This window comes from Vanacampus margaritifer, chromosome 4 (assembly GCF_051991255.1).
Source record: "Vanacampus margaritifer isolate UIUO_Vmar chromosome 4, RoL_Vmar_1.0, whole genome shotgun sequence".
Taxonomy (NCBI): Eukaryota; Metazoa; Chordata; class Actinopteri; order Syngnathiformes; family Syngnathidae; genus Vanacampus; species Vanacampus margaritifer.
In genome coordinates, this window is record NC_135435.1 from 15,719,087 (window position 1) to 15,744,834 (window position 25,748).

General features: G+C 40.8%; 1 protein-coding gene across 6 annotated transcripts in view; it reads right to left on the reverse strand.

Moving 5' to 3' along the window:
* The window catches only part of zfhx3b (zinc finger homeobox 3b), a 346,429-nt gene that overhangs the window by 152,177 nt on the left and 168,504 nt on the right, over positions 1-25,748 (reverse strand). For 3 of the 6 annotated variants that reach the window (XM_077562965.1, XM_077562964.1, XM_077562958.1), the window contains exon 1: positions 14,663-15,095. The exons of the other annotated variants lie outside the window; for them this stretch is intronic. The gene's annotated coding sequence lies outside the window, so the exon portion shown is untranslated. Of the gene's footprint in view, positions 1-14,662; positions 15,096-25,748 lie in introns of those variants that run through there. 6 annotated transcript variants of the gene reach the window in all.

Consider the following 25,748-nt stretch of genomic DNA (forward strand, 5'->3'; position numbering starts at 1 on the left):
GCGTGAAGTGAAACAATCAAATAATGGCCGTGAGTGAGCGCTCAAAGGCAGGGGGCAGGGCGGGGGCTCGCCATAGGCTGCTGCAGATGTTGCCGGGCTCAGGCAGGTCACACAATCACACGTATTAGCATTCCTGATGGAGGGAGCCCCGGATTATGGCGCTGAATGCCTTTCTCTGCTGGGCTAGGGTTTGAACGTGGCCGCAAAAGGCAGAAAAGAAGGCGAGAAATGTGGGGAGGAAATGTGGAGACGAGAGGAGCTGTCAGGAAGTCCCAGGCTTACAGCACAATGTTTAGAGAAAAGGGGAACTGGAAAAAAAAGCTTGAAGGACTAATTGTGACAATTTGACTAAAACAGAAAGTGTTGAATTAAAAAGATGAGAAATCAAGCAAGCGATGATTGCACGGTATTTTCAGGGCAGCGTATATGTGATGAAGACTTTGATTTGTGTTGGGATGAGTGAATGACCTTGAACTGAGTAGCGCAAAAATAAGAACTTGTGTATGGGTTGCCCGGTCCTTTCTACTTGTTTCCCAGCACAGAAGTCAAGGGAGGTCTCATATTTTTCAGGCTGACTACTGTCAGACAGGCCAGGGCGAGGAGCACAGACAGCAAGGAGCAGCTGTTGCCTCACATCGGGCTTTTTCTCGAGTTTCATTGGCCAGAGACCCCTTTTCCGAAAAGTTGTTAGAGGCACCAGAATTACAGTACTGATTCAGTTCTTGGTTCTCTTTCAATGGGGTACCAAACGTAGTATTGCAGTACATAAAGTTTTTCTAGAGTTGTTCTGATCCGATTTACACACAATGTATTGTAGTGGGCAGTGCATTTGTCCCAGAAGATTGTGTTGGAAATGTCCAAAACTTTCATGCTCATCTGCAGCTCGTTAAGGGAAAAGAGGCACAGTGTGAAATGTGGAAACATTTTGCTTACACGGTCAACAAAAATGGTGGCCCAATGGCCCGGGGCACTCAAAGTTCACTTGAGCTGGCCAAACCGGGCCACCAGTACAAATCTTATAAATAATTGTGACAAAACAAAACATTTTGCTTCTTTATTAGGGGTAGGCCAATTATCAGTGCCAATATTCAGCATTAGCGTGAATATATTTTTAAAGAATCATCATAGATTTATGATTAAATTTAAAACTGATAACTTCTGGGAACTAGTCATTTAATTTTTCAGTTAATTTTATAAGAGATGATGCTGACCCTGGGAATACTCTACACGTTCTGTTTTTGTTTGAAATTAAATCTAAGATGTTAAATAAAAATGTAACATTTCAGATATTTTGATTATTTATTACAGTTATTTACTGTAGAAAACAATAGGAATCTATTATCCTGAGAGGTCCCTGATCTTTTTGAGATTAGATTAAAAATAAATAATAAATAAGATTAAAAATTAAAAACTAGAGGAAGTATTTTTTGATTCATCTCTTTTAGTGAAAATGAGTATTGGCTCCAAATATCAGTTATTGGCCTTGAATACTAATAATCTGTATTGGCTCTGAAAAAAAAACATACCGGTCTATCTCTATTATATGCAAAATAATATTCAACATTTTTAGTTTTATCCACTTAAAGTGATCATCTTTGCTCTTGTTATCCCTGTTGTGCACACCCCCACCCCCACCCCCCCCCCCATTCAATGACGCACCATGCGCTACATACTCACTTTTTGACCACTGCATCTGCATGTTTTACTATTTCATCCACATATATAATTATACATTTCATTAAGTTGGTATTGCTTTAAATCACAATATCTATAAACTGCGGAATGGAGAGCGTGGATCTTTTTTTTTCTTTTAAGCAGCTGCCTCGATTGCCACTGATGCTATACTCAAGTACATTTTGGCCACTGAGACTACACGCTTTGATATTTCATCCACAAGTATATGCGTGCATACATAAATATGAATTTTGTTAAGTATTGTTTGATATCACGGCCAGTGTCGGTCCTGCCAGATCCACCACAACTTGGCTCAGAGGAAAGGCTTTTTAATGCTGTCGAAAATGACTAGATTGAATCAATTGCCCAAGAATTTTAGCTAGCATACTACTGCAGTTAGTTAGTACCCTAACAAAAGAGTGCTACAGTGGTATAGTATAGATCTGTTTTTGTAGTATCTTTACAACTTGTGACTCTTGAATCCCAAAAATACTGCATGATGTCACACTATGACACAGCTATCACCATCCCGCCTACACACCCAGCTGTGGAAACATAAGCTGGGTCAGGGTTTACTGTTCCAAATCACACTGTAGGGTGTTACCTGAACTGTTCTGCTTGAAATACTTGGATATGTGATATAATACATATATTATACTCCAATTCCAGCTCACTATAAGCACCTGGCTTGTGTGTTGCTGCATACACACACATGTGAGTGGAAAAAAACAACGACACTACACTTGAGGGAAGTTGAGCTGTAACACAAAGGCAGAAGTTTGCACTTTTTTGCTCTTTCTTTGTTTTAGCACAAGCCAAATAATTCCATAAGAATGCTGCCTAGCGAGTTTGATATGGTTGTATATTCTGTCGAGATTTAGTATTACAAAAGGGCACTCACAACAAAGCGCACAATGTGAAGTAGTTCCTGAAAAATAAACGTGAAGATTGCGAGAGAAACCAAATAGGAGCAAGGGGAAAAAAAGACGAAAATATTGATTTAAGGTGCTGCTTTTCAATTTGAGCTTTTCGAACAGGAGACAACCTGGCCTGTCTTTGCCCCTGTCTTTGCTCCTTGATCACATGATCAGATGAGCGTGAGCGCACGTACACACTCGGCTTATTTACTGCATCTTCTCCATTTGCAATATTCACAAGAATCGTCTTTAATCATGAAACCCTTTTAACACAAAGATGCATCTGTGGTTCCATTGCTACAAATAGTAACCGTTGGGCTACAGGAACATCTCTATTTCAGACACTCCTGAGTTCTATAGAATTATTTTGAGGGGAGGGGGAGCTTTAGGAGGGCTTCATGCTGTTCTGACTGACTCACAGAAGGAATAAAAACCCTCACATATGACAGGTGAGGCAGGCGTACCTTTGTCCCCATCCTTTGAATATCAGTGACTCTACAAGTTAATATTTGCTTCTGCCTGCTCATAAATTTGCATAAGATTAGTACCTGACCTAAATGCATTTTTATAAACCCACGTAATTAGCGGCGCATCAGCTGTAGAAGCAAATACTACGAGGCTGAACGCTCCCTGCGTGTTCTGGCAGAGAGGTTTGGGGAGTAAAAGCAGTGGCGGGCCCACCTGATGAAAGAGGAAGTGAGCGGGGCCGTATTGCTGGCCTTTATAATCTACTACATTAACTCCAGCGCCACAGGGGGAGGAGCTAGCGAGCTAGCAAACAGCCCGGCCACACAAAAAGGGGTGTGTCAATGAGGGGGTAATAAGGAAAGACAATGAGTAAACAAGCAGGGGAAGTCCGGGGCCGGCGTGCTCCCAAACTGCCAGTTTCTGACAGCCTGGCACACACAAAGGCCCCCCACTGTAATTAGCCGTCCCAATAGCTTGTTCACCATTTGCATATAAATGCCCGCACAGCAAACACTAAACACGCTGACACAAGCCATGCCCAAAACACACAATCACCACACCTCTAGCCCCTCGAGCAGGCCTCAGGGGTCCACTTATACTACACAGTGGTCCTTTGAGATACGAGTTTCTGTTTTAAAAAAAACAACAACTTGTATCTCAAATCATTTTTTCCCACTGAAATAACAATGCCAATAATGTGTTCCAGAATTCAAAAATAATAATAATAATAATAAATTGTTGTAATGTGTATTTCAATTAGAAAGAACAGCACTATTGTACTTTATAAAAAATATACAGTAATGAGAATATTAAATAATATAAACAAAATAAGTAAACCATGTTTGTCCCTCTTCATCAACTGAGCAGCAATTGTACTGCTCGTTCTGCTGGGCCCACCTGGGCCACCTGGGGGTGATTTAAGACAGAGAGATGGATATACTGTATATTTAGATGTTTCATCAGTACAGCACTAATAATAGTTGTTATTCGCAGAGGATAAAGAATACCACGAGAAAGAGCCATTAATCGATAACTAAGCGAGTATTTTTAGAGGTGTTGTTAAATTTAAAAAAATTCCATATCCTCTGGATTTCAGCTTTCTTTCAGCTTACCCTAGTCCTCCATAAAAGGAGACTTGTTATCTTTGTGTTGAATAGAATAATACATTTGCAAACTTTTGCTTTTATTTTCTAAAACAATGATAAATATTTTTTCCTATTTTCTGACAAGTTTAAGACCGAACCAGTAACTGAATCATAATTGTTTGTGCATTTTCTACACTGCCAATTTGAAATACTGACCTGTTTTTGAAAAAAAAAATAAATAAATCAGATTCATTAACAAAATAATCGCCAGATTTATGGATTTGTGAATATAATTGTTAGTTGTAGCTCTACCATAAACATTGTTATATTGTCTGTCTATATGTGTTGCTGCACTGGTTGTGTTCAATTTATCGCTTAAATCATTATAGCACTGCAATGTACATGCTACTTAGCATTAAGCTTAGCAGCTTGAAAGCTAAACTATGTGTTTCTTTAGTTTGAAAGTGAACAAACTGGGAGTGCCAATAAATAAATAATAAAATAAATAGTCCAAAAGACGGTTGAGTCAAGTTCCTGTAACCTCAAAGCAACACGGTTCTCGCCTTATGATGGTACCCACTGCAAAGCTGGCAGTGAGTCGCACACCATAGCGTATGTACTACTTGCTTCTTGTTTCTAGAAAGATTGTGAAACAGCGGGGCCCCTGCTTCCTGTTGAAGACCCACAGAGCCGCCTGACACGAGAGAGCAGATTTCACCCTGACCGCAGGACTCTACGAGACACAAGGGGTGCAGGTGTCGCGCCCCCCCCCCCCCCCCCGTTTGCTTCCACGCTATTTGGGAAAAGAGGAAACAAGGCATACAGATATAGCATGGAGGACAAACATGCATGCGGGCACATGCGCACGTGACCGTGCTCAGAGATGTCCTGAGGAAGCAGCAGGTCTGCAATGTGTGAGAAATGACTGTTGTCTCCGGATCAGGGTCAAAACATACGGTCTTGTTTTAGGTTGCCTGTCACATGGTGCGATGAGAAGTGCAGTTTTGGCAAAACACGCTGAGCTGATTAGCGAGATAGGCCACATTTACACAAGGTCTAAAAGCTTGATAACAGACACGCTGTCACGTTTTATATGCTCCTTCGGGTTTTTTTAAGATTTCAAATGTTTTGATGGAAATTCAGCTTCAGTCCTCCACTTCCCCTTCTGCATAATGTTATTTTGACAATCATGATTCATAAAACAAAAGACCAATATAAAGGAAGGAAGTGATGGGACTTGTGTCTGCAACCCCCCTTTCCTGTCCCTGACCAATGCTTCGCTCTCTGCAGCACTTCCTCTAAAGTCATATTTTCGATAGTGTAAACAAAGTTTGATATACAAAAGTATTGGGACGCCTTGTCAATACACCCACAGGAAGTGAATTTGCAGCTCTCTGGGGAAAATATGTTCACAAAGATTCTGTGGGAATACTGCAGGTCAGAGGTTACACGTTTTGGACCACAATCTGTTCTCTTTGGTGAAGTTTTTCCCCGCCAAATTAATTTGTTTTGTGCATTGGCGAGTAGTCAGTCTACCTGAAATTTAAGAATAATCCAATAAAGATTGAAGAGTAACTGAAGGGTCTCATCCTAACCAATTCAGACGTTGCATACTATTCCTGAAAGGCAACAAAAACATTCGAACTAGTAGTAAGAACTTCATCTCTCACCATGACATGTGACATGGGGGCAAGATCCGACAAGAGGAAACACCTGGCCGCAGCACAAAGCAAGCAGTGAGAGGGGCCCATTTCGTCGCTATGTTCCGCATACAGATTCACACCTTGCGTGGATCTGCACGAATGCATGCCAAAGTCAACTATTTTGACACATGGGATGCGTATGACTTTGTCGATATGTGTATGGAAGGGAAATACTGTGTATTAGAGTGCTGTAAAAATCAGTATCCGCTTAGATTCGAGCTGTTCCGCAAGTTGATTTCCTACATGGCCTGGCTGTTTTCATTCACCGCCTAACAAAACAATTTGAGCTTACCGGTGATATCAGACACTCTCAGACCTATCTGAAACAATGTGAATAGTCACAAATGACAAAATGTGAGCCCTGCAATGGCAATATATGAATAAACTAGCCTCCCTCTCCATCTTTCTTCATTAAGGCAAATGGATGCCATGGCGACCAGACGAGGTAAATGACATCACAAGGCCGAGGTCACCTGTCTGTCACGGTCGTCTGGCTCGGCTACACTCCCGCGGGACCTGACCCGTTCCCTGTGGACCACCTAGGCCCATCTCTGCTCTGTGCCACTGCACAATTGAATGAAAAGCAAGCAGTCACAGTGAGCTAAAATACTCGCATGGAAATCACACGCAATGTCGCTGCTATGAGCCATTGGACACAAAACAGTACATTTGATCACATGCTGCAGAGGGTGAAGAATGAGGGCCACATGCAAAAAAGGGCAATGAAACCATATACACATACAGTAAAAGATTATGTTTGGTGGGAGACCGTGCAGTTCCCCATGTAGGCACATTTTCTTGTGCTTCGTGGGAGCCTTCGCTTTAATCAATTTATTATGAGACACCAAGGTCCTCATGTTTGTTCATTTACAACAGGGAAAAGCAGACACCACATTTGTTTTGGGTACAGTGAGACCCATGGTGAGAAGCGCATATATTTGGGGAGAAGTGTGTAGTAAAAAACATATTGGTAGAAGCACTGTGCAGTGGTGCCTTAACATGCAAGTGACCCCACACCCGAGATACGAGTCGCCGATTAGCCGACATTTTGCTTTGACTTGCAAGCATAAAGAGCCTTCAAGCTATTTATTGACACTCCTACTGAGAAAACTGAGAATTACACCCTGTGGATTTAAAACAAACATATTGCTACAAGTAAATCCTGTTTAGCTTAATGCTAACAAACAAAGCAAAATGACATAGACAGGCTAATGATGAAGAGAATTGGCGTTGCTGTGTTATAACCCTTTAAACAACAAATATTTAAACACAAATGGTGGAGAAACATAGAAACATAATTTAAAAAATACTGGCAGGCATATATTGTTTATCCTCTGTAAAGAACAATTAATACCGACTGTCTCAGTATGGTTATATTATATTGCCCCCAGGTGGCCAAGGTGCACACACCAGATGGAGCAGCAGAATGTCTATTGAAACTATGCACAAAAAAAAGTGGCAAAAAAGGTTTAATTCCTTATATTCTATTGTGTCATTACTGTATGTTTTTTAAATATAGTACATAAAGTTGTAATTCCTAATTAATGTCAACACTAAACATTTATTTACAATAATACGTGCCCCCACTAGTCTAAACGTGACATTCTAATTAATATTATGTTTGTGGAACATTAATTAAGCAGCAACATCCATCTAAGGGGGCGGCCATTTTGAGACTTGCCGTCGACTAAAAATGACATCGAGTTGCTCAGCGCTAAAGTAACGACCAATCACAGTTCAGTTTCAGAAAACAGGTAAGCATTGATTGGTCCTTACCTGAGCAACTATTATGTTATCTTCTGTCGACAGCAAGTGGCAAAATGGCCGCTTCCTAAAATGGATAAAAACTGGTAGATTTTGCTGCTTAACTCATATTCCACAAACATAATATTAATCAAAATTACATGTTTCGACTAATGGGTATAAATAGAACATAAGTACATTGTAAGGAACATTTTTTGGGGTTGACTTCCACTTTAACAAACACGTTGCAAAACTTTGTTGATTTTTTGGGGGAAGGCTATAATTGATTAATGACATTTTTGAATGTGATTTGAGATACTGTTATGATAGATTTATGGGTATGGCATATTTCTGTCCCTCAAAGGACAATCTACACAAAAATGTACCCAAAGGCAAAGGAATTCAAGGTAACTGACTGTACCTTTTACAAAACCAAATATATTGCAACAAACTGTAAGAGTCAAGCATAAAGGAGACACCCCACTCAAGGCAATGGCAATGATTTCCTGAGATTCCACTGCTGCATATTTGTGAATGTTGGTTTGATTATGACCTGGTGTAACGTTTAACACAGCCTGTGCTACACCTGACATAAAGTTTACACATTGAGACGGAGCAATATATAATTCAAAACTCTTTCATAAATCCACCGACACCCTCGCGACTTTATGCTTATTTGACAAGCTGACATGGCGGCAGACACGCAGAGTATATCTTCTTCTTCTTTTTTAATTACGACGTCTGCGACGGTGGACTATAAACAATCATCTCTGCAATCAAACGCGGCGCCGTCGACACGGTGCGTTGATATCGTACATTCTCAAACCTGAAAAACTAAATTATTCATGATATTTGCATCATTATTGTCACAAAAATCAAGCGAACACGAGTGTAAAATAATATAACAGCCGGCAGATAGAAATGTTAGGCTGGAGTCTGCCGCAGTCTTAAGATTTGCATTGTATTTGGCACACACGTAATAAAATACAATGAATGCAAATTCATGTAAAGAATTATTTTAGAGTTCAATAATTTGCCCTTTGGGGTCTAGCCTTGACTCCTACTATACCAACTATTTTGATAGTGTGTAACAAAAAAACAAAAAAAATAATTCATAACCATAATTCTGAATATTGCAAGTATTACAAAGTGTACATATTGTCTGCTTCATCCAACACTACAGATGCAAATTTGCCTTCTGTGTTGCTTATTTGCATGCAGGAAAACTAACCTCACGCGGCAGAACAGCCTGTATATTCTATCAGACAGAAAAGGTGTCAAATCAGTGAAAACATGCATGGACTGTACATGCCTGTGTATGAGCAACCAAAAGGGAACTAGTAATAGTACTATACGTCGTTGACAGCACTTGGAGGCCATTTTATTGCTTGTGCTGTGGTCAAGTGAGGTGCACCAAGCTCAATTCCACCACAACAATGGCAAAGAGGGCCGCAGAGACAAAACAGGGCTAGCCCTGCTCTTTAACCCCTTTACTGCTGGCCTGACAGTTCGTCGCCTGAGGCACTGGAGATGACAAATAGGACATTTTATACACCTAGCATATGGTGCTTCTTATTCGTAATCTGAAAGACTTGTAAAAAAAAATAAAATAAAAAATAAAATAGATCTGCACCAAGTTCCCATGAATCCATCAAGGGGTGGATGCTGGATGGAGTTTTGTTTCCTGACCAGAAAGAGGCAGCCGGCAGCTCACCTCAGCTTCTTCTCTCAGTGAAATACGCCGCTGTGTGCTCTTTATGTCGTTGCATCCCGGCCCCTCCCCTCACTGCTTCCCTCGCTCGCTTCCCTTCTCCCTCTGGTTCCCCCTCACATGCAGCATGGACATGGCTACTGCACATTTGCAAGTGAATTACACTTTTTGTCGGGATTTTATTGTGCGCGTGAATCGCCGAAAATGAGGAAAAGGGTGCCAGAGCGAGAGGGCGCTCCAGCATCGGCTCTTTTCTTTTCTTCTCGCCGTAATCCCGGGGAGGATAAGATGTAAAGTACACAGAGAGGAAGTGCCACAGACCTCGGGTCCGGCACATCCGACCAGTACATTCCAATATCTCGGCTGTCACGAGTGTGCATGGAGACAGAAATTAAAAAAAAATTTTTAACAAAATAATGTGAGTATGCACCTCTCAGTCAGGTATTTGTAAATTAAGGAATGATAGACTTGTTGTAAAATTATTTTATTATAAATATGATCTCAAATACTGCCTAAATCAGTTTAGCTGCTATTTTTAGTAAAACTAAATAAGGTGTGTACACTATATTGTGTATATCTCGCTCACATTCATCCGATGCTCAAGAGATAAAAAACACACACTGCATTTGCTCCTAATGGTAGTATGATGCTGCATGACATCGCTGTAAATTAGCAATGAGGCAAAAATTAAAATAGAAAATAGAAAATGACACCATGATTGCCTGAATAGCAAATCCAAGCTGCATTTAGCTATTTATGCCCCCACACAACATGTAAGGTCAGCAAAGGGCTGTGTTAACAATATTAGCTAACCATTGGTGAGGGCAATATTTTAAAACAGTTAATAAAAATGCATAATACAAGAGCGTGAACTGTATGTATGAAATATTTCCCGTCCGGTTTGGTTACACAGCACTGATAAACAATGCCCGTGCGGTTATCACTCTGCAGAGAACAGTAACCGAAAGGAAGAGGAAGAGGATGACAAAGGAATAGGGGAGTATAAAAAGACGGCGTATGTGTCGTCAGAGTCACAGGCCAGAGGGGCCCACGTATTGTTCCCGGGCTCAGTACGGCCAGAGAAAGCCGACCTGTCTAAGCGTCCTCCATATTTTATGCATTCTGTCCTTTGTGATGATAAGCGCCAGCGCGGAGGGTGGAATGCTGGCCTCCAGGGTCCAAGAGAGGGATGGGCTTATGCGGTGTGGCTATGGTCCGTTGTGTGTGTGTGTGTGTTTTTTTATGCAGCCCTCGGAGCCCGGTTCTTAGCCTAGTGTGTAATTGTGTCGTCTAATGATGCCAATCTGTCCTATCTCCCATCCCGCCACACTCCATGCTAGCTGCCGCGGCCCAAGATAGGATGTAGCTGCTATGCTATGCACACACACTCACACACTCTCCCTTTCTAATATGCAGCCACTTCTGAACAGGTCTCGATCACATGGGTCTTCTGCTGACAGTCAACGCTGTTTGAGTAAGATTCTACTCCCGTCTATAGCTACATTTTTTTACGGTAACAATTGGAATACAGATTTGTAGAAATTCACCAGACACATATTTTCTTCCCTACACATTGCTGAATGTAAAATAAATAAAAAAATCTCCCTTTTTACAGACAGTGACTTGTGGATGATGTGAGCATTATTTATCTGCATAGAAACACAAGTTTGTATATTTTTTAAGGAAATAAATACGAAAAAATATAAATACAGAGAAAGTCTAGCAAGGCATCATGAGGCATTCTCGACAAATGTGGTTCATGTTTCAAATCATACAAAGCAGTCTTAATGCAGCTGCACAAACACTCTGCTTTCGAGTCGTAAATCTAGGTGTCCTGTGGTGATTTAACCATGATTGTTAACATGAGAACATATTGGGAAAAGCAAACCACAGAAAAAGCCTGCCAGAATTGCTTATATAAGGATGTCACTGACAAAGTAGGGGGGAGAAAAAGAGGAGACAGGGAGGAATTTCGGAGAAAAGTGGAGGGGGAAGTGGAGTCTGTTTGGACACTGGCATTCAGGATCCAGCAGAGAACACACACACACACACACACACCTGAGAGCACGGCAGTCATGTCATCCCACCCTCCATTTCCCTCCCCCTGCCTCGACCCGACGTCCTGCCCACCGCCGGCGTGTGACGCGTCACGCCGCCTCAGCTGCAGGACAACTGGAAGAACTGGTCTTTATCCCGCATATGGCCTTGCATATTCAAAACCACGGGTCAGATTGAAATGACCATCTGCATCCATGGCACCCTCATCACTCACACACATTTACAGGCAACATTACAGCTCTGACAAAGAAGCTCCTATTTGACTTTTGACCAATTTCACATATCGGTAGCATGTGTTTATTGTTATTTACGGGGGGGTCTTAGCCTAGCGCTCGACCAAAGACTCTCTCTGACCGAGGACATGTTAGCGAGCACCCCTGCTGGGCCAGTACCCGCCGACAGGAAGGTGGGAGGTAAAGAGGGAGCTACAGTATTTGGAGGCACAGCGAGGAGCAGATAGCCAGCGAGGGAGGGAGGGAAAAGGATAGAAAGGGAGGGAAGGGGTTACGACTGCCAGAGGCGGCTACCTCCCTTGGTTCGGTGCTACCGCCATACCATGAAACAAGCCTACCAATGGTCTCCACTAGTGCTCCGTCGCTCGCTAGATACACAAATACGCCGGGATCATGATGTGAAAGGGGGGGGGGAAGCTCTATCATTTTTATGTCATATCAAAATGCTCCGAAATGACAAATGTTTACAAGAGCATTCAGCATGTGTACTCACAAATCAATGCACTTTTTTAAATTATATTTGTCTTTCCAATTAAATATTTTACTAATAATCTGTCCAACACATTAATATGACATGTTGACAATTTAGTTGTTTTGAAGAAAGCAAGATGAAACTGTTGAAAATAAATATTCAATTTAAATTGCATTAAATTAAGAGTGTGTAACAACATTCTTATAATGGAAATTTTGACATGGCATGAAAAAATTTAAATGTATTTTAATTCTTGGGAAAGGCAAATTATTGTCATAACACTTGTGATGTGAATAACTCCTCACCACTAAGTCATGAGTGTCAAATTAAAATGGCAGCTTTTCAATTATTTTTTAGAAATGTCGTCTTCTACAGCCATGCTGTCATATTTAACTCCTTGCAACCCGGCGATTGGCAAAACAAACACACACACACACACACTTACTCTCTCTCTCTCTCTCGCTTTCTCTCTCTCGCTCTCTCTATCTCACACACACACACACTCAGCCCATCGTGCTACAATGCTAGACCGGTAGATTTGATAGGGTTTATAATCTACTGACAATATGACAAAGATGCAAGACAGAAAATATGTCTGAGGTAAATATTTCCATGTGTGTGTTTTGTAACAAAAAAGAGAGACGGGGAGGAGGAGGAGGAGCAGGAAGACGAGGAAGAGTGTTGGTGTGACAGGGGAGGACGGCTGATCACTTAAAATCTACCTGCGTGTGTTTCACACTCGCATCAATGCGGTCCAAACGTACAAAAATCGGCCGACATGCAAAAATGGCAGACTTATGTAAGCAGGACTGATTGATAAGAATAAAAATAAAAATAATAATAAATGGGCCTTCCAATTTCAATGTGGTTGCTCCTCTCTACTCTGAGAGGTGGAGATGTGTTTATCTGACCTCTTCCCCTGATTCCTCCTCCATGGCCCTCGGCTATCTGACCCCTACCACCCCTAAAACACCACCAGACCCCAACCTTCCACTTTTTCCTCTTTGTTGCAATATATATTACAGCACTATTATTTCCCTTCTAACCTCAACTACATGTAGTCTTACATCTACTGACAAGCGCCAGTGTGTTTTGCTCTATCTACCCCCCACCCCACCCAAAATAACAACAGCATCACCCTGTTCCTCCATGCAAGAACCCCCCACTACCCCCGAGGACTGACATAGTCCCACGGCTGTTTGGCGAGGGGGTTTCCTCTCCTTGCTTTTTTATCTGTGCACTCGCTCGGTGACCCTTGTTCCCCTTGTTTCTTGCTGTCTGACCTAAACAACCCCCCACCCCCACCCAAAACACACCACCCTCACTTCTTCTGTGTAAAATAGCCAAGCCACTGCTGACAAATCCTCCTCTTGCTTCTCCATCAACCAAAAACCGACTTCTTTTTTTTTCCCCCAGAATGTTATTTTAAGCTATACATTTTTGTTGTTACATAATTGTGGTTTCCCTCCAAAAGGTGCCTTCTTGACATTATGCTTAAGTGCTTTTAAAATGTGACCTGCACAATGTCAAGTTTCCACTCCTGATGTCTATAAGATCGGAGGAATGGGCCAATGCTTGTTTTGCAGGTTTGCAGTCCTCCTGGAGGTCTGCAGCTCGGAGAAGCAGCCGCTCGATCCCATGTCGCCAGCGTGCACTTTGTAGGGCTGCTTGGCTGGCGGTCCCGCCTGATCCGCTGCTGTCATGAAGGAGAACCCGGGGCTCCCTTTTTTTCATAGCCCGCACGCACTTGCACGTCACGGGCACGCGCGAGGCGCTCACGCACGCACGCACGCACACACACGGGGGATCGATTTGCACGGGACTTGGTCTGGGAACGGCTGAGAATCGACTTTAAAAAAGAAAAAAAAGAAATACAAGGTTCGAAAGAAGCAAAGAGCCGGGGACGAGTGAGAGAGCCGAGCCGAGGTGGGATGAAGCCGATGGGGGGCAAAGAGTAGCAGCGAGTCTGGGCGGAGGGCTCGCACAAAAAGAAAGAAAAAAATGATTCCAGGAGAAAGGATCTCACAAAACACCCCACACAGAAGCCCTACCATCGGACAGGCATGTTTTTAAATGTTTTCTGCACAAAACGCGAGAGCTGTGAGCTCCGCGAAAGAGCCGCCGGACCCACGCCGAGACAACAGGCTGGACTTGGAGCTCCTTCCCCGGGCTGCGCTCCGTGACGAACCGCCGCTGGCCGACCCCCGCGAATCCCGTCCAAACACGTCTCTCGACACCCACGACCACTCCACGCACCTCCCCGTCCCCTCCGAAAAGCCCGAATCTGCTTGAAAAGCGCTTCTTTTCGCCTCGTCTCGAAGGATCCGCTTGTTGTCGCCGGTAAACGAAGAGGAGAGGACGAGCGCTGATGTAAACACAGGTAACCACACAACGCCTTTGAGGCAGCCCAAAAATCTCGAATAAAGCTCGAAACTTGCATGAAACGAGTCTTTCTCGCACCCGGAAGGCGAGTTTTTGAAAAAGGGGGGACCAGCTCCGCTACAAGTCCACCGCCATGGAGGAGGAAAGAGGCTGAGAGAGAGAATCGGATCGTGCAGCAACAACAAGACAAAAAAGGGAGACAAAGTTGAAACTTACAATTTGCCGCTTTGTGATGTTCGCTTTTTAATCCAGTAGCGAGACGATGGAGCTAAAGATCCCATCAAGGCGAGAAGAGTCCCCTTTCGGTCAGTTTGCGCTCGGGGGTGGCCGAAAAAAAAGAAAGATCATTGTTGTTGCCGAGCGCTTGGCTGGAAAAAGGGGCGCAAGTAGGTAGCTATTAGTTGTTAAAGGCGATATCAAAAATAATTTGGATGCAAAGCAGCCGAGTCCGGAGTTGGAGGCGCGCGCGGAAGAGGTGAAAGTGAGATCTGATGATTGGGGGAAGAAAAAACTCTTTGGATCTTTATTCCTGCTAATTAGTTTCCTGCGAGAAAAAAATGGCTGTGATTAATTCAGTGCGCATGTGCTTCATTACACAGGCACGAAGGGAAGGGCTAATTAGCCGCCTTGTGGATCAATAAGATTCAGCAGAGGAGAGCCGGCGGAGGGAGGGCGAGTAGGAGGGAGGAAGAGGAGGGAGGGAGGATGGATAGATACAAGGAAGGGCGAGAAAAAGAGGAAAGTAATGATCAGGAATAGAAAATATGGAATTAAGAGAGGCGGGAAGTAAGAGTTTGATTAGTGAAAGTGAACGCTGGCTGGCCGCCGAGCTCCGTGCACGCTGCGTGCGAGCCTTCGCTCGCATTCGGCTTGTTCGCCTCCAACACACTCTTCTCGCCTTTCAAACACACTTGTGACATATTGCTTTTTAATACTTTTAACGCGCCTTTTGCACATGATCCGCACACTTAAAGCGGCATGTGATGTTAGTTATTTTTTTTTGCTCTCCGTCTTCTTCCCTGAATACGTTTGCGAGGATCGGTCACTATTGAACAGCTTAAAAAGTTTTTAGAAAATAAATAATTAGATAAATAAATACATAAATAAATAAATAAAAAGCGGCTGGAAAATAGTATTACTATTCAACATAATACAAGCTATACTTAAAAAAAATGAAACTATTAATTATACACGCTGTCATATAATCTACAAGGTAATTTTACGTGTGGATGCAAAAGTGCAACCGTGATAAAATAGTTAAGATGTAAATTGATAAACACACAATCGATGTTAAATTGTCACTCAGTGTTGCACTTGAATGGGAAATACCGTTATAGCCATATTTAAATCACACGACTCTATATGAGGATGTTAACATTTTTTTGAAGTAACGTTAATGTAGGGTTATTTAGGATCAACTTGGATAATAAATATGTATCCTTTATGAACATACTGTATGACAAAAGTGGATGTATTTGCGAGGCGTGTCGATAGTGTGCATCGGCTGTTTAGAATGCATTATTATTACGTCACTGACGAGAAGCAAACAGTTTGAAATATTTTGGAGTGTAATGGACAATCCTGAGAAGATGCTTTTCTAATTTTTGGATTCTAATGCATTTTGGTTTATTTTTGTTGTGTCTCAATGCAGTGAGATTTTTTACTTGTAAAAAAAAATCATTTGCATGGGGCTGGAGGTTGTAATCTAGCTATTTGGAGAAGTGTCAGACACATGGAAGAGATGGATCTGATAGGAACAAAAAGTATGTCATCGTGCACTGATTGTGAACAAATACTGTTAATAGTCTCTTTTTTTTTGTAAAATTTCACGACGCTATTTTCCCTGTGGAAATAGCAGAACTCGCTTCTATCAGTAATATAGGCTATAGTATTCCCTTTCTCTTGTATAATAAAGCATTTAAAATTTATACCCACTGTCCTCTGTGTCTATATTGCACATTCTTGATATATTCTTGATATTGAATGCATTGTGACGATGATGTGGTGTTTCTGTGCTATAATATGCAGTCCAGAAAGTCTAGCATGCAGGCAGCTTGAAGTGATCACGTAAGGTGCCATGTTTACGGAAACAATGTGGATTGGATATTCTCTGCTGTAAAGCATTCCAGCACAGGTCAGATCAGAGAGATGTAACGCACAGGGTTAGTCCAAACATGACTTACATGACACCGAATGAATTATTTTAAATGGATCGAGTGAATAAAGCGGTGCGGGAGTCCATTTCATATTTACTTTATAAGCTTTAGCCCTCGATGTACTGTAATCTTTAGGAACACCCTTTCCCTCCCTCCCCTTGCTAAAATATATGCTGCGTTGCATCTTGGCATTTCCAGCACACTTGCCATCCACAAGTTAAGACATGCAATGATACCTGTTTTTAAAGAGGAAAACACACATACACACATCGTTTCCACTTCTTTGGCAGAGTGCAGGAATCTGGAGGATTTGCGACATGTCTTCTCTCTCGGGAAGAAGACATTGTAAAAAGGAATAGGTTGAAAATAGCGTGCGAGGGGCTAGGAGATAATAAAAGAGAGGCCGTTGTAATTTGAGGCTTGGATGGGGGCAGTCCTGCAAAGCCCGTCAGTGCAAGAACGGACTTTATTCAAAAAGGCCCGAGTGACATTAGTCCATCATCATCATCATCATTTTTTTGTAGGGGGACGGGACCCTTCATGCTTTTAGGGCCTCTCTGAAGAAAAAAAAAAGTGGGGGGGGGTAAAAAAAATTGGGTGGGAGGGCTGCTTTTGTGTGAGCAGCATTCAATTGCGCCTCTCTGTGGGAAGGGCAAGCGTACACGTGCCAGCTTCAATAGGCGGCACATCCACCAGTGGCATTGCACACTCAACACAACCTGTGGCGAGACAACAGGCCGTGCACGTCACAAAGGCACCAACAGTGGCAAATGAAAAAGAAAAAAAAAAGTTTAAAAAAAAATACACAAACATTGCGCACACGCAATAACATATGAAGATAGGTTTTCATTATTATTATTATTATTATCATTATCAGTGTTATTAGCATTTTTTTCTGCGTGTGTGCGTCAGACAGGCGCGTGCACAAGTCTAACCCCAAACAAAGCACAAAGGGAAACGCAGGGGTGAGTATTTAGGTATCAAATATTCTATCGAGACAAGGCATAACTTTCATTTAAGGATGATGGTTGAGATTTTATTTTATTTGTATGAAACTATCTTAGGCTAACGAGGAATGTGATTGTTAGATGTGTGATCATTTTATGAGTAAACATGAAAAAGGGCATCAGACGTCCAACTGTAAGATGAATATAGTTATTTAAAACAGGTTCAAAATAGAAACCGGACTGTATGTGCTTAAGATGGAACACCAAACTGTATTTTTTTTTTAAATATATTCTAAATGTAAGTTTTGCATCTGATGGATGAAGTTGATGCAAATTCAGACTGAAAGGTGCTATATTGGAAATGCAGGTTGATATAATTCAATATGCAAGGTGACACAATCATATTATAATTCATGTTGACATTGAAATATTATTCATAAATTGTTGTGATTTTATACGAATGTATTATTAAATACACTGTGCGATGTTTGTTTGTTTGCCAACGGAAAAGGCGAGTGTTTGTGTGTGTGCACCGTGGACATGCTGGCGCATGTGAGGGGTCGCGTACACCCCCCCTTGCACTTGGGCAGCCCGGCCAGGTGCGATGGGAGCGCCCTCTTATGTTCAGCCGGACCACAGGGACCGTGCAAGCGTGACTGCAGCTCCACGGGAGACAAGCCCTGCACCGACCTGCGCACTTGGGGCTCGCATAGGAGCGAGACGAAATGGTTCTGAGTGCAGGACAACAACACAACAAGAACAACAACGATGACAACAACATAGGGTCGAAGAAGCGTGCATGCATGCATGGATGTAGGCCTATAAGGCGAAAAGAAATGATCACACCTCCTTTATCACCTATGGTAGAATTTATTAATCGAGATTTTATTCATATTATTTCCAGCAGTAAATAAATTCGTAAACACCATTTTAATTAATTAGAAATAAATTTTCAGTTCGTTTGGAAAAATGCAAATGGTGCATTTTTAATGATTGTGATCAGATACGAACGTGCTTCTTTATCCTTATTTTATTTTTATTTTTTATAGTTGATAAATATTTCTAATTTACATTCACTATATGCCTTTTGTTCTTTTGTTATTCTTGTGTTTTCTCGCGTTTGATGCAATATGCTAGAATTGAATTGCCACACGACCCTTTTTCAAATAATCAATTGCATACATATCATTTCTGTTATAGACATGATTTAAAACGTCTTGTTAATTTTCTTTCTAAGCTGATGCATTCGAAATTACATGTGAAATCAGCGTGTCATGAGTGGGTGTTATTCTGATACTCTAAATATTTGTTTTTGTGGCCCACTTATTACACGTTATAATTTACATGAATTTATTATGCATGTAATGTTTATTAGATTCGACCATTACTATTTTGGTTGTTGTTTTTTAATAGAACGTTATTAATTTTCGATTGATAATGTTTTGTGCACACACTATGGATATTAAAATTACGTTTATCATTAGCCTATGTTTTTTTTTTCTCTCAAAGTGATAATTGTTCCATACTGATTTGATGCACGCGTGTGCAGCTTGAAGTGAGAAATCAGGATGTGTGTCCTCCTGCTGTTGTGATGTTAAGAGTTCAAAAAAAAAAAAAAAAAAAAAGCAAGTGGCCGTCTGGTCAGTCTGCCTCATTTACATAAGAAACGAGGAGCCATATCAATTCATCTCTCTCTACATCTATTTGTCCCGTCACCCTATTAATGACCCCATGCATAATTCAATAACATTTTGAAAGTTGGACTAACATTGTATTTTTTTTAAAAGACATAATCCTTAATCCAATGTCACTAGTAAATTAATATTTTATAACCGAATATTAAAAATAAAACATTACAGCAAAGTGACACATGGGATAATTGTTTATTTTCATTTTAAATAATAAAAACGATTAAAGCAAAGCACATAAAATATATAGTAATTCGCCCAGCTTCATTTGTGTTTGTGTGTGTGCGTGCGTGTGTGCGCGCGCGCGCGAGCACGCGTGTGCCTACGTGTGGGGTAGCTTAGTATATTTGCTGTTTTTAGATAAAAAACAGTATTTTGATTAACTAAGTTAGATTGTATTTATTTGTTATTTTTCATGAAATAACGCACTCAGAAAACACTAGGTGTGTGTGGGTGTGTGTGTGTGCGGTTGGGCGCGCATGTGTGCAGTTCCTATGTGTGTGCGTTTGTGTGTGAACGACCCCCCCCCCCCCCTTTGCATCATAACACCTCCCCACTGCTTCAATGTCAGAATATTGTGAGGAAAACCGTCTGAAAACTGCTGGAAAAATGTTTTGTTTTTGTTTGTTTTTCGTCGTGTTTGTACGTTCTAACGAAGGCCTTTGACGTTTTGTTTTGTTTTTCGCCAACTGGGAACCGTCAGATCTTAGTTTTTAAGTGCACACATAGACATTAAAACAAAAATCTCACACTATGGACAAGGGAAAAACGAAAAAAATAAACAAATTGAATACATGTGAATAATTAAGAACAATTCAATAGAAATAAATATGAAAAACAATAATATGTCATTGTTTGATATTTGAATATGAAGAAGCCCCTGCAAGCTGCAGACAGACAGGGTCGAGACACGGACTTGACTCGTGTGGTTTTTTTGTATGCGCTTGGGAGAGGTTCAGCGAGAAGGAGGGATCCCAAATCAGAGCCATATGAGCCCTCCAGGCAGGAGCAACACTAGCTGCTGGTAAGTCGACCCAAACAGAACAGAGGATAATCACTGCGCCACAATGCCAAAGCCATTAAAATGCCTCTTTGCTCTTGAATATACAAACTTAAAGCAAGTAATTTTCCTTCATGTCAAGAAGCCCCCCCCCCCCCCCACACGCCCAACTTCTCTCCCAAAAACATGATGAGATGAAAGTTGACATGTGGAAGAGATGCATGAGACAAATAGAGATCAAGGATTATTGCCAGGGGTCAAATCAAAATTTTGCATTAGAGCCTGCATGAGCGCCAATGCGGATTGGGTCAAATTTTGAACAAAAGACATCCTGAATGAGGTTGAAATTTCACTCTATAAAATGCGTCCACACAACATTTTTAAAATATAGCCTAATTAATAAAATGTTAAATGTTTGAAAAAAGCCTAGTTAAGAAGGTCAGGTGGACTATCAAGCCAGCTAGCTAGAAAGCAAACTAGATGGAAAGCTATTTAGCTTGATAGCTAGACAGATACTGTAGCTCGGGGATCACCAATATGGTGCCAAGGGCACTTGGTATCTCCCAAGGAGTCGGAACAAATAAGTGCCCCGCCGCCCTTTTAGAAATAGCAGTCATAAGTGATGGAACATTGTGATTTACTAGGAATGTTGTTGAAGTAATCATTTGAAAATGTAAACAGTGGCAGGCAGATATTGATAGAAGTGTTACACATTGATATTTGCAGTACCTGTTTCCTAATTATTGTGAAAAATCATTAACATGATCATCAGTGTCTGTACATAATGGTCATCATAATTATTAATAATGACATGCTTAAAAGTAGTGACAGCATAAGTGTTTTTCAGAAGTGTGTATGAAACTGGTAACATAATTTTAAAAAGGTTAGTAACCCCTGCTGAGGCTTTACTCTGGGTTCGACGTCATTACCATTATAATGTGGCTTGGATCAATATTTAAACAAAAACACATCCTGAATAAGGTTGATTTTTTTTTTACTTTATGAATCTGTCCACAGAGCTGGTATTTATATTATGATGAAGGAAATGGGAGTTTAAAATGGTTTAAAAATGACTTATTAAGAAAATCAGATGGACAGCTAGCTGGACAGACGGATGGACAGATGGACAGAGGGACAAACGGTCAGACAGACAAACAGATAGATAGATAGATAGATAGATAGATAGATAGATAGATAGATAGATAGATTATAATTATGAAAAGGTGGGGTTAAAATGGTTGAAATAATTAAGAAGGTCAGGCCGACAGGTAGCGAGCTAGCTAGTTAGATAGCAAGCTAGATGATCAGATAGTTAGCTTGATAGCTAGACGGATACTGTAGCTAGACAGACGTACAGACCGACGGAGCAGGTGAGCCCACCCAAACACTGACGTGGTGGGTGGACGGGGTCACTCGGAGCTGCTGTCCTTCAAGTGGCTTGCCTTCAGTCAAGAGGCCTCCTTTCGAGCCTGCAACATTTCCAGGGCCCCATAAAACCTTGTGATTAGTGGAGCTGTTCCAATTTTAGGTGCTAGCTCGTTAAAGGAGTTAATAGAGAAGGTGTTTACTTTTGCACGACATGCGCACGTTCGCACACACGCATACACACAAACACACACCTAATTTCAAAAACTTGGAAGAGTACACTGGATAACAATGCACTGCAGGTCTCGGATTATGCTGATTTGTAGAATTGTACAGCACCAGCATGGACATCTCAGAACTGGATTTCGATAGCCTATTAGCAAAATTGCATGTGCCATTTTTAAGCTTTTTCCAAGTTCCACAAACTAGAAGAGTTCAGTCGCTTCAACTCAACATTTGTGAACTAACCATGATTTGGGTGACTGAGTATCTACACAAAGAATTTTTTTTTTGCTAGCAAGCACATTGTTATTTTTCTGGCCACATTGGAACATATTGCAAAATGTGTAAATATTTAGATTATAATAACATACATCATATCGTAGTGTGCTGTCATATCTTTAACTCATTCACTGCCATTGATGGCTATTGACGTCAAAAGATCGACTTTTACTGGGCTAGCAGTGAATGATATATATATATATATATATATATATATATATATATATATATGAACAAATACAGAGTGCAGCTCTGAATCTACATTAAGGCATAATTCAGGATTTTTGGGGGGTTGGGTTTTTTGGTTTGGATATTTTGGGAACTCTCCAATGTACAACAATGAAATAAGGAAAACTACCGCTTGGTGGAAACTAAGCTTTGTATTGTCGGTGTTGGGCGGAATCCTCGCATCTCCAAAACAACTTTTTTAGAGAAAAACAAAACAAAAAACATAAAAAGCTTGCTTGAGTTACCAAACACAGAATGGTTGGTATTATAACTTACAGTGCTACTACTGTATATGCTGTTACGTAGCAATATCTACACATAACCTTCCCATAATCCTTCTTAATCACTAATTTAATATGCAAAACATAAATAAATGAAAACATTACGCTGGCCTTGATTTGAATGTTACGGACATGTCATCATCTTTGTAGCTGTGTCTGCCAAAGTTGACAAGACAATTAGCATTTCTGTTTGAAAAGCATTAAGACTTTCAAATTTCCTGCACGGCTCCAGACAGGAAGAGGCGGAGTTTTACGACACCTCTTATAAATTGGAAGCGCAAAAGAACATCAATGGTGTAAACACTTTAAATTGTCTAATAATCTTTAAAAATAAAAGACAGTGTGGGAACTGACCATTAGCATCGATTTGTTAGAAAATAATTAAATTGACTATATTTGGCCAGATGTGGTTCCGCCCAACAGCAATGATATTTTAGACTTACATGATAATCAATAATGATAAAATCTAACATTACTTGTACGAAATGTTTATAATGTTAAAAGTAGAACTACAAAAAAAATTGTGATTCCACTCAAACGAAGCTTCCTGGAAGCACAATTTGGTGGCATTCAGAGGCTACTTGCACAACCCAGCTAAAAAGAAAATGATGTTTTTGAGCTAGCAACCGCTGACGCAGTTCCTGTGGTAGAAATTAAAGTAGCCTGTACATTGTGTTTGGTTGTGTCTAACAGGAGGCACAAGTGTTTTGGGGTTATCAAAACACACCTCGGTGCTAGCAAGCCCGCCATGTAGGTTCCTTTCTGCTCGGCTTCACAGAGTCAACACGCATTCACAAACGTGTGACGGACAGACATAAAGGGCAGCACACGTGTACTTTTAATTCTGTCAGTTGTGTGGCGTGCTATATTTTTCGACGTTCACGCGGCAACCGCGCACAGTGTCAACAAGCCGAGCCACTACACTGTTTTGACGCTTGATACGGGCAAAATATATCAACGTGAAAAATTGTCTTTGGATTCTGAAAAAGGTCAAACCCCCCATGTGGTCAAATGACAGTGATGTGATATTCTCCTCCATAACTCAGAGAATTAAACTCTAGGCATGAGATCACACAAAACACATGACACTTAAAAATATAACTACTGTCTTGCTTGTCTTTGACTTATAATTAATAGCACCACTTGTACCTAAACTATGTCTAAATATATCACTGTTTCTAATTTGATTTGCCATTTTAAAATGTCATGTGGCAGTGGACAGTATTCCAACTCACGCAAAAACAAAAACAAAATATATATATATATATTTATATATATATATATAAAACTTTTTTTTTTTAAACTTACACTTAGCAAGACTAAGGCTGGCAAACATCAGAATGAGCATGTTAATTTTTCTTGACAGGATAATACCATTGAACGTAAAATATTGAAAAATCCATGTATAACTTGAGGCTCGTTATGGTGTGCATGATTTGGCCACCAGGGGTAGTATAATACAGATATGTGGAGACAAAGAAAGAAGAGTTTCACATTTACTGTAAGTCAGCTACTGACTCAGTTTTTCACAGAGAATAAAAATTGTAAATACAAGTCTGCAACTATATATATATATATATATATATATATACATATATACATACATACATATATATATATATATATATATATATATATATATATATATATATGAATTCTTTTTTTTTTCATTTGAATATGCACAAATACATCTCCTACAGGGAAAAAAAGAAGGTGGAGGGTAAGGTCACAGGAAACCGGTTTTACCGTGGTCTGTTTAGAATTGTAAATGTATCGCATAGGCCATGCTGTCAAATTATATATATCTTTCATGTATGAAATCATGCATGTCTTTTCCTCTAAAGGGGGGAGGGTTGCCACAAAGGGAGCGGGCCTTCATGCAGGAGAACAGTGTGCAGCCCTCATGAAAAATAAGCAAGTGTCGAAGCCCTGGGCGAAGAGCGCGGCTCCATCAGCACACAAGCCAGGAAGGGGAGACACAACCCACCACACACACATTGGCACAGGAGCTTTCTCCACTCCTAACTCCTGCTGTCGAACCACTGCCCTGTTGTGACACAGCTGACCTCAACTGAGACTTCTAAGAAAATAAACACCCAAGACGATGATGTTAATTAGTTTTACTATAACAACTACTCCGTATTCAAGGATTTCAAGCATCTTATTTTTCACCTCATCTCATCAAATTGTCTTGTCTACAGACGCACAGCAAGATGGAGAAGTCTCTTTAGTTATTTATTACCTCAGCTCATTTCAGTTTGCTAAATTTTGTCAAATGACTTTGAGCTTCTCCGAGCACAAAAGAACAAAGCTTTAGCTCATATTGAATAGATAAATCAAGTCAGGTCATTGTCTGAGAACAAACAACAATCATAATTTCATTTTAGATTGTTGAACAATTCAATAAACTATACTTCAGATCACCTGCAATATTTTAGTCACATAAGTGAACACGTGCTGCCAACCTGCAAAACGATTTAGAAATCAGAAGTATGAAACCGAGTTTAAATCAATTTAGCTGGTCAACCAGAATGGAAATACTAATTTCACAGCTATGTGCTACAAAACCCAAAAATGCACATAACGATCACAAGGTGTAACTTTTGGATTTTGCCAAATTCAAGCCGATATATATTATGCTTGTTTACACAAATGACACACATCACAAACTCTTAACCCCCCCCCCCCCCCCCACTAAGCACTTACACAACAGAAATGACTGGAAGTAGCAAGGAGGCTGGTAGGTCTATTGTTGTTAGTGCTCTGAAATCGCTCTGCCAACCCCTCTATGTTTGTATGCACCTTCTGACATCACCACAATGCTGCTCTCAAATTTAACATTTTGAAACTCGAGGGTGAGTTCAGGTTAAGTGCGTGCCCTACTTGTGTGTTGTATCACGACATGACATGGCATTCCCTCTCCAAGCCCTCGTACTACGCACGTTATGAATGGGTTGGTCAACGGTGTGCTAGGTCCTGCTAAGTGCAGTGTGAAAAGGCTTTACTTTTTTTCCCCTGAATATTTAGGCTGTTTTATGTTTTATCCTTGTTTTTTTAACCACTTCCATTCATGGCCAGGGCACTAAATGCTAAATAATATTTTTTTCTTATGGAAAAATACCAGCAGATATAAAAA